Source organism: Artemia sp. Qi Xiang Cuo, chromosome 2 (assembly GCF_049724085.1).
Source record: "Artemia sp. Qi Xiang Cuo chromosome 2, ASM4972408v1, whole genome shotgun sequence".
Classification (NCBI taxonomy): Eukaryota; Metazoa; Arthropoda; class Branchiopoda; order Anostraca; family Artemiidae; genus Artemia; species Artemia sp. Qi Xiang Cuo.
Genome location: NC_142795.1, coordinates 75,552,279 through 75,574,330, shown reverse-complemented (window position 1 = coordinate 75,574,330; position 22,052 = coordinate 75,552,279). Strand labels below are relative to the sequence as shown.

The 22,052-nt window shown below is 32.8% G+C and overlaps 1 protein-coding gene across 2 annotated transcripts in view; it reads left to right on the top strand.

Moving 5' to 3' along the window:
* LOC148955625 (neuropeptides capa receptor-like) overlaps positions 1-22,052 on the top strand; it is a 219,690-nt gene that overhangs the window by 194,585 nt on the left and 3,053 nt on the right. The gene's annotated exons all lie outside the window — the stretch shown is intronic.

The following is a 22,052-nucleotide window of genomic DNA, read 5'->3' as shown; positions in this document are numbered from 1 at the left end:
TCTAATCTAATCTAACCTAAGTGATGCGTACGTAGGTAAATATTTAAATATGATGAAAATACGTTCCTAGAAATTTTGAGGTGGGAGGGGGGGGGGATTTCAAGGAAAGAAATTCAGATGAACTTTGAAAAATCAAGAAAATGTAACTGTGACAATGTTAACAACTACCAAACACTACTGAAATAGTATAAGTGTTGAATTTCAACAAAATATAATCGAAATTAAATTTGAAAAGTATTTAAAGTGTTACTTTGACAAGGTGAACCACAACCAACTAATACTGAAATAATCAAAATCTTGCATTTTAACGAATGAAATTCAAAATTAACTATTAAAAATCAATAAAATGTAACTTTAACAAGGTAAACCATAACCAAACACAAATGAAATATTAAAACTCTTTCATTTCAACGAAATAAATTCATAATTATCTTGTTAAATTCAAGAAAATGTTACTGTGACAAGGTAAACCACAAAAAAGCACTACTTAAATGTTCCAACTATTGCATTTCAACTAATGTAATTCAAAATGATCTTTGAAAAAACAAGATAATGTAAGTGTGACAAGGTAAACCACAACGTAAAAATTCTTAAATATTCCAGCTATTTCATTTTAAATAATTAAATTAAAAATGAAGTTTGAAAAATAATGATAATGTAACTTTGACAAGGTAAACCACAACCAACAACTATTTAAATATTCCAACTCATGCATTTCAGTTAAATAGATTCAAAATTAACTTTGAAAAATCAAGAAAATGTAAGTTTGACAAGGTAAAGCACGACCAAACACTATTGAAATATTTCAACTCTTTCATTTAAATTAAATTATATAAAAATGAAAAATTTTACTGTATGAATATTTATAATTTACAATTTAAAACACTATAGAAATTTTCTGAAATAGTAAATCTAGTAAATTTAAATGTGTAAAATTCGAAATTAGCATTGAAATATTAAGAAATAATAACTTTGACAAGGTAAACCATAACCCAAACACTACTGAAATATTCCAACTCTTGCATTTCAACGAAAGAAATTCAAAATGAACTTTGAAAAATCAAGAAACTTTAACTGTTACTTTGAAAACCTCACCCCCCTAATTCTGAATATAACAACTCTTGCATTTCAACGAAAGAAATTCAAAATGAACTTTTTAAAAACTATTAAATGCAACTTTGAGTATGTTAACCGCACCCTACCACTACTTATAAGTACAAACCAATGATGTTAAATGAAAGTCAGTCAAGATGTTCTTAGAATAAACAATAAAATGTATCAGAGAAAAGCTAAACCATGACCAAACACTAGTGAAAAATTCCAATTATTGTATTTAAACGAACGAAATTAACAATAAACTTATAATAAACATTAAACTTTATCTGATTATAAGTACAACACGACCAACCACATCTGAAATATTCCAACTCTTTCATTTCTATTTTAGAAATTAAAAATAGTAATTGAAAAATCATGAAAATTTAGCTGCGTTAATGTACTCTACAATGAACCGCTAGATGTAACTACAGACACTTGAATTTCAATTTGAGCCGCTCGAAATGAGATTTGTGGAAATAAGAGACGATATCCGCGACAAGATACGGCATGGCCCAACACTACTGAAATATTCCAACTCTTGCATTTCAACGAAAGAAATTCAAAATGAACTTTGAAAAATCAATAAAATGTAACTGTGACAAGGTGAACCACAGTCAAACACTACTTAAATATTCCAACTCTTTAATTTCAACGAAATAAATTCGAAATGAACATTGACTAATCACGAAAGTGTAAGTGTAGCAAGGTACAGAACATCAAAACACTTCTGAAATATTTCTAATCTTACATTTCAATAAAAGAAATTCAAAATCAACTTTGAAAAATCACGAAAATGTAAGTGTGACACGGTAAACCACAACCAAACAATACTGAAATATTCCAACTCTTGCATTTCACCGAAAGAAATTCTAAATGAACTTTGAAAAATCAAGAGAATGTAACTGCGACACGGTAAACCACAACCAAACACTACTGAAATATTCCAACTCTTGCATTTCAACGAAAGAAAATCAAAATGAACTTTGAAAAATCAAGAAAAAGAAACTGTGACAAGGTACACCACAACCAAACACAACTAAAATATTCCAACTCTTGCATTTCAACGAAAGAAATTCAAAATGAACTTTGAAAAATCAAGAAAATGTAACTGTGACAAGGTAAACCACAACCAAACACTACTGAAATATTCCACCTCTTGCATATCAGCGAAAGAAATTCAAAATGAACTTTGAAAAATCAAGAAAATGTAAGTGTGTCAAGGTAAACCACAACCAAACACTCCTGAAATTTTCCACCTCATGCATTTCAACGAAAGAAAATAAAAATGAACTTTGAGAAATCAAGAAATTGTAACTGTGACAAGTTAAACCACAACCGAACACTACTGAAATATTCCAACTCTTGCATTTCAACAAAAGAAATTCAAATAAAAAGTGAAAAATAAAGAAAATGTAACTTTGACAAGGTAAACCACAAGCAAACACTACTGAAATATTCCAACTCTTGCATTTAAACGAAATAAATTCAAAATGAACTTTGAAAAATTAAGAAAATGTAACAATGACAAGGTAAACCACAACCAAACACTGCTGAAATGTTCCAACTCTTGCATTTCAAAGAAAGAATTTCAAAATTAACTTTGAAAAATCATGACAATGTAAGTGTGACAAGGTAAACCACAACCAAACACTACTGAAATAGTCCATCTCTTGCATTTCAACAAAATAAATTTAAAATGAACTTTGAAAAATCAAGAAAATGTAACTGTGGACAAGGTAAACCACAACCAAACACTACTGAAATATTCCAACTCTTGCATTTCAATGAAAGAAATTTAAAAAAAACTTTGAAAAATCATTAGAATTTAACTGTGACTATTTAAACCACAACCAAACACTGCTGAAATAGTTAAAGACTTGTTTTTCAAGGAAAGAAAATCAAAATGTGCTTTGAAAAACTATGAGTCTTTAACTGATACAATTTATATCGTGACCTAACGTTACCAGAATCGTCAAAATCTTACTTTGAAAAGACTTACATTCAAAATGAAGTTTGAAAAATCAAGAAAATGTAACTTTGTCACGGTAAACCACAACCAAACACTACTGAAATATTCCAACTCTTTCATTTCAAAGAAATAAAATCAAAATTAACATTGAAAAATCAAAACACTTAAACTGTGAAAAGGTAAACCACAATCAAACGCTACTGAAATATTCCAGCTCTTACACTTCAAGGAAAGAAAATCAAAATGAACTTTGAAAAATCAAGAAAATGTAACTGTGACAAGGTAAACCACAACGAAACACTACTGAAATATTCCAACTCTTGCATTTCAACGAAAGAAATTCAAAATGATCTTTTAAAAATCAATAAATTGTAACTGTGACAAGTTAAACCACAACGAAACACTACTGAAATATTACAACTCTTGCTTTTCAACGATAGAAATTCAAAATGAACTTTGAAAAATCAAGAAAATGGATCTGTTAAAATTTGAACAACGTCCAAACACCTATGAAATACAAATTCTCTGGATTTTAAACTTAATATTTACTAATCTACATGTGAATTATCAAGAATATTTATCTTTTAATATTTAAACCACAACCAAACACAGGTAAAGAAGTCCAAATCTTGCACTTCAACGAAAGAAATCCAAAATGAACTTAGAGTAATCAAGAGAATTCATGTGTGACAAGGTAAACCATAACCAAACACTACTGAAATATTCCAACGCTTGCATTTCAACGAAAGAAATTCAAAATGAACTTTGAAAAATCAAGAAAATGTAACTGTGACAAGGTAAACCACAACAAAACACTACTAAAATATTCCACCACTTGATTTTCATTTAAATAAATTAAAAATTAACTATGAATAAGCAATAAAATGTAACTGTGACTGGGTAACCCCTTACCAATCACTAGTGATCTATTCAAACTATTGCTAGACAACGGATGAAATTCAAAATGAACGTTGAAAAATCAATATAATATAAGTCTGAAAAGCTAGACAACAAGAAAACACTAGTGAATTATTAAGACTCATTAAGGTAAACTATAGATAATAGATATGAAAATTTAAATTTCATTAACTTGTAAAAGTTTCTATTTAAAACACCAGCTTACAGTACTTAAATATTCCAACTCTGGCATTTCAAATAAAGATATTAAAAATAAAATTTGAAAAATCAAGAAAATGTAACTGTGACAAGGTAAACCACAACGAAACACTACTGAAATATTCCAACTCTTTCATTTCAACGAAATAAATCCAAAATGAACTTTGAAAAATTAAGAAAATGTAAATGTGACAAGGTAAACCACAACCAAACACTACTGAAACATTCCAACTCTTGGATTTCAACAAAAGAAATTAAAAATGAAATTTGAAAAATCAATAAAATGTAACTGTGACATGTAAAACCGCAACGAAACTTTACTGAAATATTCCAACTCTTGCATTTCAACGAAAGAAATTCAAATGAACTTTGAAAAATCATGAAATTGTAACTGTGACACTGTAAACCATTACGAAACACAACTTATATTGTCCAACTCTTGCTCTTCAACGAAAGAAATTAGAAATAATCTTTGAAAAATCAAGAAAATGTAACTGTGACACGGTAAACCATAACCAGACACTACTTAAATAGTCCAACTCTTGCATATAAACGAAAGAAAATAAAAATTAAATTTTAAAAATCAAAAGAATGTAAGTGTGACAAGGTAAACCACATCGAAACACAACTGAAATATTCCAACTCTTGCATTTCAATGAAAGAAATTCGAAATGAACTTTGAAAAATCAAGAGAATGTAAGTGTGACAAGGTAAATCAAAAACAAACAATACTAAAATATTCCAACTCTTGCATTTCAATGAAAGAAAATCAAAATGAACTTTGAAAAATCAGGAAAATGGAACTGTGACAAGGTAAACCACAACCACACACTACTGAAATATTCCAACTCTTGCATTTCAACGAAAGAAATTCGAAAAGAACTTTGAAAAATCACGAAAATGTGACTGTGACACGGTAAACCACAACCAAACACTACTGAAATATTCCAGCTCTTGCATTTCAATGAAAGAAATTCAAAATGAACTTTGAAAAATCAAGAAAATGTAACTGTGACAAGGTAAACCACAACCAAACACTACTGAAATATTCCAGATCTTGCATTTAAACGAAAGAAATTCAAAATGAACTTTGAAAAATCAAGAAAATGTAACTGTGACTAGTTATACCACTACCACCCTCTGCTTATAGCGAACAACTCTTGCATCGCAATAGAAGAAAGTAAAAATAAAAATTGACATATTAATAGGTTGAAGGTGTGAAAAGGTATTACGTATGAGTAAACATCTGAAGTCTTCCACCTTTTACATTTCAACGAGAAAAATTGAAAATTAACTTTGAAAAATCAAGAAAATGTAACTTTTTCACGGTAAACCACAACCAAAACGATACTGCAATATACAAAAACGAGCTATACAACGAAACAAATTTAAAATGAACAGTGGAAAATCAAGAAAATTTATCTTTGTCAAGGTAATACCCACCAAATAGCTACACTAAAATTCAATCTATTGCTGTTAAGTGCAAGACCAACAAAATGTGCTTTACAAAATCAAGAAAATGTAACTGTGACAAGGTAAACCACAACCAAACACTACTGAAATATTCCAACTCTTGCATTTCAACGAAAGAAATTCAAAATTAACTTTGAAAAATCAAGAAAATGTAACAGTGAAAAGGTGAACAACTACGAAACACAACTGAAATATTCCAACTCTTGCCTTTCAATGAGAGAAGATCAAAATGAACTTTGAAAAATCACGAAAATGTAACTGTGACAAGGTCAACCACAACCAAACACTACTGAAATATTCCAACTCTTGCATTTCAACAAAGGAAATTCAAAATGAACTTTGAAAAATCTAGAAAATGTAACTCTGACAAGGTGAACCACAACCAAACACTACTGAAATATTCCAACTCTTGCATTTCAACGGACAGAAATTCAAATGAAGTTTGTAAAATCAAGAAAATCTAACTGTGACACTTCAAATCGGAAACAAACAATTCTGAAATATTCCAACTATTGTATTTCAACAAAAGGAAATCAAGATTAGATTTGAAAAATCAGGAAAAAGTAACTTCGACAAGGTGCACCATAACCAAAAACACCTGAAATATTCCAACTCTTTCATTTCGACAAAAGAAATTCAAAATGAACTTTGAAAATTAAAGAAAATGTAAGTGTGACAAGGTAAACCACAACCAAACACTACTGAAATATTCAAACTCTTGAATTTAAACTAAAGAAATTCAAATTAAAATTTAAATATCAATAATATTTAACTGTGACAATTTAAACCACGACAAAAAAATTCTTAAATATTAAAACTATTGCATTTAAACGGCAGAAATTAAAAATTATATTCGAAAAATCAAGAGAATGTAAATTTGACTATGTAATAACCGGCGAAAATCAACTAAAGTATTCCAACAAATTCATAGAAACGATAGTCATTCAAATGAACTGTGAAAAATCATGAGAATTTAGTGTTACTAGGTAAACCATACCAAATCTCTACTGAAATATTCAAACTCTTGCATTTCAACGAAAGAAATTCAAAATGAACTTTGAAAAATCAAGAAAATGTAACTGTGACAAGGTAAACCACAACCAAACACTACTGAAATATTCCAACTCTTGCATTTCAACGAAAGAAATTCAAAATGAACTTTGAAAAATCAAGAAAATGTAACTGTGACAAGGTAAACCACAACCGAAACACTACTGAAATATTCCAACTCTTGCATTTCAACGAAAAGAAATTCAAAATGAACTTTGAAAAATCAAGAAAATGTAACTGTGACAAGGTAAACCACAACCAAACACTACTGAAATATTCCAACTCTTGCATTTCAACGAAAGAAATTCAAAATGAACTTTGAAAAATCAAGAAAATGTAACTGTGACAAGGTAAACCACAACCAAACACTACTGAAATATTCCAACTCTTGCATTTCAACGAAAGAAATTCAAAATGAACTTTGAAAAATTGAGAAAATGTAACTGTGACAAGGTAAACCACAGCCAAACACTACTGAAATATTCCAACTCTTGCATTTCAACTAAAAAAATTCAAAATGAACTTTGAAAAATCAAGATAATGTAACTATGACAAGGTAAACCACTACCAAACACTAGTGAAATATTCCAACTCTTGGATTTAAACCAAAGAAATTCAAAATGAACTTTGAAAAATAAAGAGAATGTAACTGTGACAATGTAAACCACATCCAAACACTACTGAAATATTCCAACTCTTGCATATCAACGAAAGAAATTCAAAATGAACTTTGAAAAATGAAGAAAATGTACCTGTGACAAGGTAAATCACAACCAAACACTACTGAAATATTCCAACTCTTGCATTTCAACGAAAGAAATTCAAAATGAACTTTGAAAAATCAAGAAAATGTAACTGTGGCAAGGTAAACCACAACCAAACACTACTGAAACATTCCAACTCTTGCATTCCAACGAAAAAAATTCAAAATGAACTTTGAAAAAATCAAGAAAATGTAACTGTGTCAATGTAAACCACAACGAAACACTACTGAAATATTCCAACTCTCGCATTTCAACGAAAGAAATTCAAAATGAACTTTGAAAAATCAGACCTTTGGAGGGGGAGGGGCCGGGGGAGGGGGTCGTTCTGTGTCTCAGTGCACAAAAAAAAGTATAAGAAATAGGGGAGGGAAGGGGAGGGGAGGAGGGGAGGAGGAGGAGGGAGGGAGGAGGAGGAGGGGAGGAGGAGGAGGAGGTAGGAGGAGGAGGGGATGGGAGGAGGAGGAGGAGGAGGAGATGGAGGGAGAGGGGCTCCTTTGGGGGGCCAAAGGGGGGAGGGGCCCTTTGGGCCCCGGGGGGGGGTCTGGGGGAACCTTGAGAGCCGGGGGCCCTTTGGGAGCCCAGTGGACCTTTGAAGACCGGTGGCTTCCTTCGGGGTTGGGGTAGAGGGATCGGGGGCCTTTGGGTTGGGGTAGAGCAATCGGGGCCCTTTGGGTTGGGGTAGAGGACCTCACAACACTGTTCAAATACAACTTGTGTATTATAACGACCACACTCAAAACCTCTTCCAAAATCTCTTCAAAAATCACCTTTTAAAATGTCTCTAGCTGTTTCGCCGAAATAGTTCCATAAAATAGCTAAAACAGTTTCGCCAAAATTAACCCTAAACAGAATTTCGGCATGTTCCTTTTGTTTGGCATCTCTGCGCCAATGCATTTCAAATTATTTGGAAACCTTTTCGCGCGCTAAGATCAAAACGTCTGCTCGGAAACGATTCTCTTGTTAGAAACAACAAATTAATTTCCCTTTCGTGAATCAATTCTCTTTAGAACAACAAATTAATTCCCCTTTCGTGTCAATCAATCAATCATGACATCATGTGTGATTTAACTGTTTCTCCTAGACAATTCTCTTTGGAAATGTAAAGACATTAATTAACTTGACGTCATCTGTCAGACATTAATTAACTGTTTCCCGGGAACTCGTAACATTTGGCTTGGAAACAACAATAACAAATACTGTTTCCCGGAAACTCGTAACATCTGGCTTGAACAACAACAAGAAGAAAGTGACAAAGTTTCTGTTTTTCCATTCTCACTGACAAAATCCATAAAACCATCAAATAATCAACACACATAACCATCCATGAAAACAGACAAAAATGTGACAAACCTTCTGTTTTTTCATTCTCACTGACAAAGTCCATAAAACAGACAAAATTCCTGGTTTTTCAAGTGAGAAAATTCCTGTTTTTTCATTCTCACTGACAAAGTCCATAAACCACGTGGTTCTATGCCCATATAAGGTGTACCAGTAGGAGTAACACCCCCATCTCTACTAACACTACTGTTTGTGTCCAGAATTTTAAAAGGGTGTATGTTGTTAAAAATTGCTGAAAATTTTTCTCCATCATACAAATAGCAGTCCAAACTATAAAGTCTTAAAAAAAACAAAAATATTTAAAGTATTATTTTCTTTTTCCCTGAAAAGACTATGTCAATATAAAACGAACAGAAATTATTAAAAAAAAAACTGTTTACACAAAATAAGTTTTTCAAAGAAAAGTAAAGAACTCTATTAAAAAAAAAATGAGCAAAAATAAAATCAAATAACCTGCCAAGCGTGTAACTACCACAAATCAGCATGGATAAATAAATGAAACCCAAAAAGAACAGAAATTACAATAAATAACCGAGTCAAACTCATAACGAGCAGAAATTAAAATGAGTGGGGCTCAAAACCCCTATGCCTTCCCAAGGCCAGAACATAATTTGCACTTTACTAAAAAAAAAAAAAAATGAATGTGCATTGTCAGTTTAATATACATATACTGATATTTAGTAATCAAAATGTTAATATTATTTGATTTATTAAAGCTATAAAGGTAAAAACATTTATATTTTTTCAGTAAAGTGCAAATTTTTTATCGACCCAGTGGTTTTAGAATATCGGGAGAAGGCTCATACTAACGGAAATTAAAAGTTCTAGTGCCCTTTTTGAGTTACAAAAAAATTTGAGGGCAACTAGGCCCCCTTTCCGCCCCTTTTTTCCCAAAATCGTCCGATCAAAATTTTGAGATAGCCATTTTGTTCATCATAGTTGAAAGGCCTAATATCTATGCTTTTGGCTACAACATGACCCCCACAGCCACAGGGGAAAATTTTTTAAGTTATAAAATTTGCCCATTGTTTGCGCATAGTATTGTTATTGGGAGGTAGACATAGCTACATTTTCGGATGTGGGGGACACATTTTCTGCTGGGGGTTTTTCCACGGGTGAATTTCCCATGGGGAAGGAAGTTTCCAGGAAGTGAACTTGTCAGGGGAAATTATACACTGGGGGAATTTGCCAGAATTCCTATACAAAATTATTTTTATATGTTTTGCTTTCTCTTTTCCGTCTCAGTTTTACGCGCAGAGTGGTTAAAAGTAATTGCCCGGGGTAAATTTTCACCGGGATTGGAATGTCTAGAGAGTTTTTCCGTGGGGAGGGGATTTCTCCGTGTAGGTGGGGCCAGATTTCCTGGCATTATTTAAAAAACGATCAGAAATTAAATAAGAAACAAGTTTTTTCAACTGAAAGTAAGGAGTAACATTAAAACTTAAAACGAACAGAAATTGTTACGTATATAAAGGCGGTCGCTCCTTACGCTAAAGATTGAATTTCAAGCAAAAAAGCACAGAAGTTGCCGATCAGTTATTCCGTATAGAACTTCCCATGGGTCCAATTACCTGTGGTGTAGTTATCACTATTTGTGATTTACCATTGATGTAATTTTATTGGAACCACTACCTGCCTTCACAAACAAACTTGTGGGTAGGAATACTTATAGAATAAGATAAGCCAGCATTTGTTCTGAAAACTGATTAAATAAAATGAAACAAGTTTTTTTCAACTGAAAGTAGGGAGCAAGATTAAAACGAACCGAAATTATTACGTAAATAAAGGGGGTTGCCCCCTCTTCAACACCTTGCTCTTTACGCTAAAGTTTTTAGTACTTTTAAAAACCGTCGGTATTGTTCTAATTAAACGGCCCTTGTGTTTCATGATTCATTATTAAAGAATTCGGACAAAGTTCAAACTTTAAAAGTACCCCTTAATATAGGTAATAATTTATGTTTGTTTTAAGTTTTAATGTTGCTCCTTACTTTCAGTTGAAAATACTTATATTTTTATTTAATCTCAGATCTGTTTTTAAATAATGCCAGGAAATCTGGCCCCACCTCCACGGAGAAACCCCTCTCCATGGAAATATTCTCTAAATAATTCAATCCCAGTGAAAATTTACCCCGGACAATTACTCTTAACCACTCTGTGCGTAAAACTGAGACGGAAAAGAGAAAGCAAGACAAATAAAATAATTTTTTATAAGAATTCTTGCAAATTCCCCCAGTGTATAATTTCCCCTGACAAGTTAACTCCCTGGAACTCCCCTCCCCATGGGAAATTCTCCCGTAAAAAAAAACACCAGAAAATTTATCCCAATAACAAATAATGTGCGCAAACAACGGGCAAATTTTATAACTTAAAGACCTTTCCCCAGGGGTTGTGGAAGGGGGAGCATGTTCTACCCAAAGACATAGATATTCGGAAAAGGGGCGGGATAGGCCTAGTTGCCCTCCAGTTTTTTTGGTCACTTCAAAAGGGCACTGAAACTTGTAAATTACGTTCGAATGAGCCCTCTATCGATATTCTAGGACCACTGGGTCAATACAATCACCTCTGGAAAAAAAGTATTACTTACAGTTCGTTACCACAAACTGCTTGATGCAACAGCCAAAGCTGTTTTATAACAATTACCCAAACTACCGCATCAACACCAATGATGATTACTTAAATACACTTCCATTTACTTCTATTTGAGGGGGTGATAGCCTTTCTTGTATTTAAAATAACCCTGAGTGTGATTTTACAATTATTAATTAAAAATACAAAGTTTGTTTAAATGAAATTTAAAAGCGATATCAAACATTTCCCGGAAACGAACTGTAAAGGAGCGACTCGGCTCAATATTAACCCAAACTCTAAAGAACGGAATTATAATATAAGCAGATACATCAAAAGAATCAGCTTATTATGCTGGATTCCAAATATGCTAGATTTATCAAGTTTTACCCATCAAATGTAACAAGCCTGAAAAAAATTGCCTAATTTTTTTAAACAGGGGGAAAACACCCCCTAAAAGTCAAACAATCTTAATGAAAATCACGCCATCATTTTCAGTGCACCAGGGAACCCAACTCTAGAAGTTTCAAGCTCTTGTATTCAAAAATGTGGAATTCTGCCATTTTTACCAGATCACGGATGCGTGATTATTTGTTTTTTTCCCCAGGGGGGATCGTATTGAACTAATGGTTCAAGAAGATCGGAAGAGGGTGCATTTGAACGGACAATAACAGTTCTAGTACTCTTTTTAAGTTACCGAAAAGATTAGAGGGCAAATGAGTCCCCTCCCACGCTCATTTTTCCCCAAGATAGCTGATACAAATTCTGAGATAGACTCTTTGTTCGGTATAGTGGAAAGATCAAGTAACTATGTCCTTAGGTATAAAATGACCCCCCAGAGTCCATGGGGAGAGGCCTGTAAGTTATGAAATTTACCCATTGTTTACGCATAATATTTGTTATTGGGAAGTATACAGACATTTCGTAGGGGCGGGGGGTTGGCTTGGGGTGAATTTCTATAGGGAGCATTTTCTTGGAGAGATATTTTCAGGGGATGGATTTTCAAGGGAAAATGTTACAATGGGGGCATTTGACAGAATTACGACACGAAACTGTTTTTAATTGTCTTATACTCTCTTTTCCAAATTTTTCATGTGGAAATGTTCCGGGAGCTGTTCTCTACGCGTTTTGATTTTCGGAAAATAATTTCCACGGAAGGGGGTATTTCTGAAATGATCGAGAAACCGATTAGAGATTAAAGTCTTATTCAAATGAAAGAATGCTAAGAAAAATTTTTCAGGCTGAATCGTCCGCAAGCAGTTTTAAGGGGAGGGAGGATTTTCAGCCAGGGTGGAAATGTCTAGAGGGACTTTGAAGGGAGAGGGGGGGGGTGCACCTTACGTTTGATAAAATTTCCATGGAGGAGTTTTCCGTGGGGAGGGGGGGTATATTTCATAGTGGGTCAGCCAGATTTACCGGCCTTATTTGAAAAACAAGCAGAAATTAAATTTAATAAAACGGGTTATTTTATGTAAGGAGCAAAATAAAACTCAAATCGAACAGAAATTATTTCTTAATACCTTGCTCTTTATGCTAAAGTTTGACTTTTTAACCCAATTTTTTAAGAGCTTATACTAAAACTCAGGGACCGGTTGATTAGAACAGAAAATTTTTCTAAAAGTGCTAACCTTTAGCGTAAAGAGCAATATGCTAAGAGAACCAAGCCTCTAATAATCTAATTTAATATATTGGTGTTTGTAGGACTTTAATTGCGTAGCTTATTTAGATTATTAAGGTAGGGCGACTGGATTTTTTTTTTGATTTTGTTTATACATTTTTTTGTGTTGGTATTTCGTTAATATATTTTTTTGTGTTGGTATTTTTTTCTCCCCTGTTCTTTCCCGGCCATGGAGCCTTATGGGGGAGATTTTGTTGATGTAGTTTGTGGTTATGACTTTCATTGTTAAATAAAGAACTCACTCACTATTAAGGGGGCCTGGAGGAGGAACCTGAGGGAGATTCTTCTTGCAAACCTCGAGTTGAGGGTTTTGGATCATAATTATTACATTATACCCTTTTATACTTTCAAGATTTTCCACTTAAGAAGTGGCACCAAAAGTGTTGTTTTAAGCTCTGAATATCACTTACGAATTGTAGAATGGATAAAAGCACGTAGATATGAGCAGAACTTCTCAAATGAGCCATTAAACATCACTCTAAGAAGTTCTGGTAGCCACTAGCCCATACTTTTCAACTTCAGACATGGCACAAAAAGTGCTATTTTTAGTACCATTTGAAACTTGCAAATGGCGGGATTTATAGGAAAACGTAAATATGAGCAATATTTTTTATATGAGCTATCAAAAATCTATCTACGATGTTCTGAGTAGTAAGGGTGTACGCAATTTCAAGTATACATGGAATTACACAAGAATATACAGTGTGGTTTGACGTGCACATTGCAAAAAGCGACCAAACCTTCACCTATAAAGTGGTCAAACATGTTTTGAGTGTATAATTGAGGTTATATAACGCAACCATACTGGTTATTGCTATATATTTCAGGAATACATGGAATTACACAAGAATATACACTACAGTTTGACGTGTACATTGTAAAAAGCGATCAAACCTTTTATACCTAAAAAGTGGACAAACACGTTTTGAGAGTATAATTGAGATTATATAACGCAAGCAGACTGGTTATTGGTATTGATTGAAAATGCACATGGAATTGCACAAGAATATATAGTGTGGTTTGACGTGCACATTTTAAAAAGCGAGCAAACCTATAAAGTGGTCAAAAACGTTTTGAAACTCTATAGTCGAGATTGTATGACACAACTAGACTGGTTTTTGAGGACGACAGAGTGGATGTCTTTGACTAGTGATAGTGCTGTACTGTGGCACGAATTACTTGCGAAAAACCCAAATGAATGACTTGAAATAAAAATTTTAACGAGAAATGTCCGAAAAGTGTTTTTGGGGAGATGGGGCGATGACACAAGCGTGTCTTAGAGTAGCTATAGTGCTGTACTGTGGCACGAATTGCTTGTGAAAACCCCAAATGAATGACTTGAAATAAAATTTTTAACGAGAAATGTAAGGAATCATACTACGGAGAGTATGTTTTGTTGTAAGCTGACACGAGTTAACTCGTGTGCTCCAACGAAGCCCACGAAGGTTTGAACATTTCGCAGATTCCTTACATTTATGGACAGCATGGCCATAAACCTGGCAGCTCAAACACAGAGAGACATTGCATTCAGAAATGAATAGATTATCATAGCCAATAACAGGGGGGGAGGTATCAGTTGTAAATTACAGTTGCTCATTGTTTGGAATTTTAGATGAAAAGATCTGGTCGCAAAAATTTATGTATATATACATATATATACATATATATATATATATATATATATATATATATATATATATATATATATATATATATATATATATATATATATATATATATATATATATATATATATATATATATATATATATATATATATATATATATATATATATATATATATATATATATATATATATATATATATATATATATATATATATATATATATATATATATATATATATATATATATATATATATATATATATATATATATATATATATATATATATATATATATATATATATATATATATATATATATATATAGGTATAATATACATAATACATACTGAGGCGATTGTATATATTTCTATTTTTAACCCAGTTACACAACTAAATAATAATGGTATATAAAAACAATTACTTATTATTTTTGTTTTATTATGACCCCCAATACACAGTATTATGGTGCACGAAAAAATATCAACAAAATATGCTATGCCACTACAATTCATTCCCTACTTTATTTTTCATTTTTGTGCGTCACTGTTTTAGTTTTTTCACGTTTTTTTTTCATTTTTAGGACACGTATCATGCGTCATCTTAATGTTCTTTTTTTCTGAAATCAATAAAGCTGTCAGCTCACATCAAACAATAACTCTCCTACTTACTATTGTCGTTTCTGACAAAACATGGCTGTCTAAAATATTTGGTTGTTTCTTAAGCACACATCTTTCTTGACGAACTTAGATTGCTTCCCTCAGTTCTGACATCTTTACAATGTCTTTTCGGAAGATCAACAAAAAAATCCACTTATGAGAGATATCCTAGTGCTATAAAGTTTATCAACATATCTTGGGCTGGGGAAATTAGTTTCAGGCTCGCTTAGAAGGAAAAGCATGGAAAGATATGTTGATGCTATGAAATGTACAAAAACTATTTTTTCTACAAGCATAATATATACTTTGATCCTTAGCATCAAAATGCGTCTTATTTAGGGAGTACTTCCGTCATTTTTTTATAACTATTAAAGGATTTCTATTAAACGAACTAAAGCTAATTGCATTATTTTTAGTGAAAATTGAACACAATAAAAAGAAGTTTATTTTAAATAAAACAAAAACTGGAATGCTGCATTAGCAGGTTCACCAAATATATCTTAAAGTTCAATTTTAAGATGATTTTTTCGGGGGTGTGGGTTCTAATTCAGGCAAGAACAAAATAATTTTGAGGGGGAGGCGGATGAAAATTAAAAAAAATTGAAAATGTGTGATTTATAGGGAAATTACAAGAATTTTGATGAAAACCATTAAACTCTTTATTGTTCAGGCGTTCTTGATCCCAAAAGCCTGCTCCCCACGTGTGTGGACTTGATTTGATAGTTAAAATGTAAGACATTATTGTCTTTTGAAGCATACTAGGTAGGCGCAGTGGCGGATCTGACCTCCCATTGGAGGAGCAAAATCTTGATTAGCAACCACCTGTCTCCCAAGAATTTTAAGGCCGAATTTAGACAAATTTTCATTTATTGACAAAATTTTTCAACTGCACCCTCTACTTTATTTTAATAAAATTAAATTAAAAAAATTACAAAGTGATTATAATCGTTAGATTATTTATGTAGCATTTTGTGCTCCTAAAATATCTGTGGCCGGGGCAAGTGTCCGTCTGCATTTTCATCCTAAGCCGCCTCTGGGCATATGTAATATAGATAGTAGTATGTTATTCCATAAGAAGCAGCACCGATTTCAAATCGTCACCTACGAATGACGCACACCTACGAAATGACTACGAATGCACCTACGTACGCATTCACAAGATTGAGGCTCCCAAGTTTGAAGTTTACCTATGTCTTTCGAAATGAATGCAATTCAGAACAATAGTCTAACAGAAATCATATTATTTCAAGAAAAATAATTTTCATATTCAAAGACTATGTTGTAACAGTTGCGCCTTCAGGTATTATCTAACATTTCCAAAATTCTGATAATTTGCTAAAACCCGTTTGCTGAGCTGCATTCAAGGGTAAGATTAGCAGGACAATGTAATGTCGATAAAGGTTTGATCCTCCTGGTCTGTATTATTCTGATGACGCTTCCTTTGAGAATAGCTTAGCAAGTCATTATGGCAATTGCCTCAGAAGTGTGGAATTTCAGATACAACTTTTAAGTGTAACAGCGGCCATATGGCCTATATAACTTAAAGTTAGTTTAAAAAAATATTTATGCTTCAGAGTCTAAAAATAAAACACTAAAATTTAACTATTTTTCTTCAGATTATATCACATGAAACTACTTACAAAATTAACTGATTCCTTAAGGTTTTTGTGTCTACTGGTCCAAATACAGGGTACTCCCATATGGCCTTTCTTAGACAGGATTCAACAACCTTATTAAAAACTAATTCATGCCGGCTTGACGACCGGTTACAAACAAAGCACAAATGCGAAAACATAAAGGCTATATTTATCTAGTCTATTTAATGTATACATTGTATACATGTATATATTCAATTCAAGTTTTACTTGTTTTAAGATATATTTACTCATTTATATTAGTACCTACTGTATGTATGTTTACTGTGACTGTTTGTTTAATTTCTGTTCGTTTTGGGTTTCATTTATGAAACCCAAAACGGTTTGGGTTTCGTTCTGAGTTTTAGTCATTGTAGGCTTCTATTTCTTCTGGTCTTAAGTTTAATATGGCCTTTACTTTTCTTTGGAAAACTTCTTTTTCGAAAAGTTTTTTTGGTACTCGTGTAGAATCCGGTAAGTGCAAGCGACATGTATAGCGAGAACAGACATTCACTTTACCGGGTAATGCCTAGATGCTGTATAAACAAAGGGTTTCTCACTCCGGGAACTATATTTAAACTTTAGTTTTGGGGGTTTAGGGGAATAAAAAGTACCTAGGTTGGGTTAGGTTAGGTTACGCATTTAATATAGGCTATTTATTACCCCTACCCTCCCCCCTAATGTGCAAATATATAGCCTAATATTGTTCATAAACTATTATATTTTCGTCCTATTTTGTTTATTTCATTAGCATTAACGAAATTTCACTTCTCTTGTACTTACCGGATTCTACACAAGTACCGTTTTTTTTAATTAATATATATATAAAGGCTACATTTGTTATACCTATGTGTTCTTAATGGTTCAAAGTCAGAAAAGCTTTAAGACCATTTTTTTACTATTTGCTGCGGCATATGGAGAGTCTTTTCCAAGCAATCTCTCGATACTACCTTGTGGTAAGACCCTGTAAATGCTGAGGTATGGTCCTGTTTTATTGTGTCCAATTTCGTCAGGGATTTTCATCTAACTGATATCCTGTTTCTCAACTAATTATTCTTCCGAACGTCTATGTCTGCTGTCTGCAATTAATTCAGCTTGATTGCTTCCTTTGATCCTAATAGGCTAGGACAGAGTAGGGCTAGTTAGTGGGGATTTAATTGTTCGATTCTAGACTACAACTCTTTTACGCCTCTTTTATTAATGGTTAATGGAAATCTTAAGAAGGGCTCATTGTAAATCGATTATGGATATCCGTTTTCTGTAAATTATGGTGCGCATACGGTATGCGTTTCATGAAATTCTATGCAATGAACTGTTTGAAGCAATGTTCATTCTGGTTTCTGTTTTTCTTCATTGAATCATAATCTTATCTTATTAAACGAACAATAATTGTATATATGCATATTTATCTGTTAATATTTCCCCAAAAATCGCACTACTTTTTTTTGGAAAATTGGCATATTACCATGCCAATGTAAAAAATAAAATGTTCTAGATAAAGTCATGATTTTGAGAAAATTCGTTTAGGACATTATTTTGGGAAAAAATCACATGAATGACGTCACAATCTTTTTGAAACAATAATAATAAATTTTGCTGAAGATGAGTATCTACGCTAAATATTTTAAAAAGCACATTACTGTTCCGGTAAGCCAAAACAATGTTATTAATCAACCTGAATTAATACTTTACGTAGCCTCTGATAGTTTCTGATATCCAATCTGAAACTGAAGATAAAACATCCTTTACGACCTTTATCAACTATTAAAACCAATTTTATAACACACATTTTCTTTTGTACTTAATATTGAAAATAAACATTAAAATTATAGTAAAATTTTGAACTAATGAGCTTTCAGCAATTAATATCATTATACATCAAATATTCAGTTTAATTTATTAGCTCTTTCTAAAGTTGTTCAAGACGAATATAATTTCACTACAAACAAGAGTGGACACTGCCCCTTTCCTTAACTGTAAATAAAAACTAAAAGCCTACTGCGTCATTGGCGCTTCACTGAAAACAAATTATATTACAAATATTTTCTTTTCCAGTTCTTACAGCATTGAAAATAAAAATAAATTACAGTGAAATAAATTCTTGAACTGATGGATCTTTCAACAATTAATATCATTATACATCAAATATTCAATTTGATACTGTTTATACTTTCCAAGACTGTTCAAGACGCATATAGTTTTCAGTAAAGCGCCAATAACGCAGTAGGTTTTATGCTTTTACAGTGAGAGAAGGAGGCGATACCCAAACTCTAGTTTGTAGTGATTTTTGTTCGTTTCAAGCTTGATTTGCATATTCAATTTAAGTTTCATTCGTTTTAAGATTTATTTATTTATTCACATTAATATCTATTGTATGTTTGTTTGCATTGATTGTTTATTTAATATCTGTTCGTTTTAAGTTTCATTTATACTTTAATATGAATTTTTTTTTTAAGCTTGATTATCATATTCAATCAAAGTATTATTCGCTTTAAGATCTATTTATTCATTTATATTATTACTTGTTGTATGTTTTTGCTATGATTGTTTATTTAATTTCTGTTCGTTTTGGGTTTCATTTATTCTTTAATAGTAATTTCTGGTCGTTTTGAGTTTGAATTTTAACAAGTATTTGTATCTGCTGAGCTTAAGTTTAAATGGTCTTTACTTTTCTTTGAAAAACTTGTTTTTCGGAAAGTTTTTTTTTTAATTAGTTTTTGTTCGTTTTTGATTGCAAAAAGTTTCGAACTTTTAAAAATTCCTTATTTCAAAATCAAACTTGAAAAAAAATCAAATGTTCATTAAAGTATCAAAACTGGTATCAAAGTAATAATATCAAAGTGAAAAAATGGGTTTGTGTCAACCTTGGAGATTTTATTATCTGATAATTATCTGAAAATGGCTATCTAAAACTTCTTGTCGGATGGTTTTGGGGAAAAAGGGCGTGGGGGAGGGGGATAATTGCCCTTCGGTTTCTTTGACTCTTTAAAAGTGAACTAGAACTTTCTATTTTCAATCAAATGATCCCTCTCCGAAGTTTATACGAGCATCCCTTGCATAGAAACCATATATATATATATATATATATATATATATATATATATATATATATATATATATATATATATATATATATATATATATATATATATATATATATATATATATATATATATATATATATATATATATATATATATATATATATATATATATATATATATATATGTGTATGTGAAACCATATATATTCCCAGAGTATAACCTACAACGCCTGTCCCTTGGCCCTGGGGGGTTGTGTCGACCCCGAATTTTTAATATCTGATGTTTAAACTATTTTTAACAAAATGGTCACCTCAAATTGTTATCTGATGGGTTTATCTATCCGATAAACCCAGAGGCGTGGAGGGTACAATCTTTTTTTTCTCTGAGAAAATGAACTAGAACTTTTAATTTCCATTCAAATGAACCCTCTCTGAAGCTTAAACGAGCATCCCTTTCATAAGGACAATATCAAACCCCATGATATAGCTTACATTACCTGCCCCTGGGCCCTGGGGGGGGGGGTTGTGTCGACACCGGAGTTTTTGCTATCTGACCTTTGAACTATTTAAAAAAATTGACTATCTCAAAATTTGTATCGGATAGGTTGGGGGAGAAAAGGGCGTGGGGGGCTAGGGGCCCTCCGATCTCTTTTGATTCTTAAAAATTGAACTAGAACTTTCAATTTCCAATCAAATCAGCCCTCTCTGAAGTTTATACGAGCTTCCCTTCTATAAGAACCACATATATCCCCAGGGCATAACTTGCAACGCATGCTCCCGGGCCCTGGGTGGTTGTGTCGACATCGAAGTTTTTTTATCTGAACTTTGAACTATTTTGAACAAAATGGCTATCTGAAAAATTTTACCGGATGTATTTGGCGGAACAGGGGCGTGGGGGGAGGGATAATTGCCCTCTGATCACTTTGCCTCTTAAAAATTGAACTACAACTTTTAATTCCAATCAAATGAACCCTCTCTGAAGTTTATACGAGCATCCCTTCCACAACAGCTGTATATGCCCCTAGACATAACTTACAGCGCCTACCCTGGGCCCTAAAGGATTGTGTTGACCCAGGAGTTTTCGTTATATGATCTTTGAACCATTTTGAAAAAATGGCTCTCTCATAGTTCTTATCAGATGGGTTTGAGGAAAATAGCGCGTGGAGAGAGAGGGCTAATCGCCCTCCGATCTCTTTTGACTCTTAAAAAGTGCACGAGAATTTTCAATTTCCAATCATATGAGCCCTCTTCGAAGTTTATACGAGCATCCCTTCCCTAAGAACTATATATGACCCCAGAGCAGCTACTTGCAACGCCTGCCTCCTGGCCCTGGGGGGTTGAGTCGACCCCGGAGTTTTCATTATATGATCTTTGAACTATTTTACAAAGTGGCTATTTCAAAGTTCTTGTCGGATGGGTTTGAGGAAACAAGGGCATGGAGGAGCTAGTTCCCCTTCGATATCTTTTGCCCTTTAAAAGTGAACTAGAACTTTAATTTCCAATCAAATGAGCCCTCTCTGAAGTTTATACGAGCAAACCTTCCATAAGGACCATATATGCCCCCAGAGCAATACTTAAAACGCCTGTCCCGGGCCCTGGGGGATTGCGTCGACACAAGAGTTTTTCTTAGCTGACCTTTGAACTATTTTGAACGAAATGGCCACACGTAAAGGATTGTTTTGTATGATCTTTGAACTATTTTTAACAAAATGGCTACCTCAAATTTTTTATCAGATGTATTTTGGGAAAAGGGCTCGTGGGGAGGGGGGGGGTTAGTTACCCTATGATCACTTTTGGCTCTTAAAAAGGGCACTAGAACTCTCTATTTCCAATCGAATGAGCCCCCTTTGAAGTTTATACGACGACCCCTTCTATATGAAGTGCCTCTAGGAAAAAAATAAATGGAGTGTGGAGGAAGGCTAGCTATCCTCCGATCACTTTGGCCGCTTAAAAATTGAATTACAACTTTCAAATTCCAATCAAATGGGCCCTCTATGAAGTTTATACAAGCTGTCCCTTACATAATAACTATATATGCC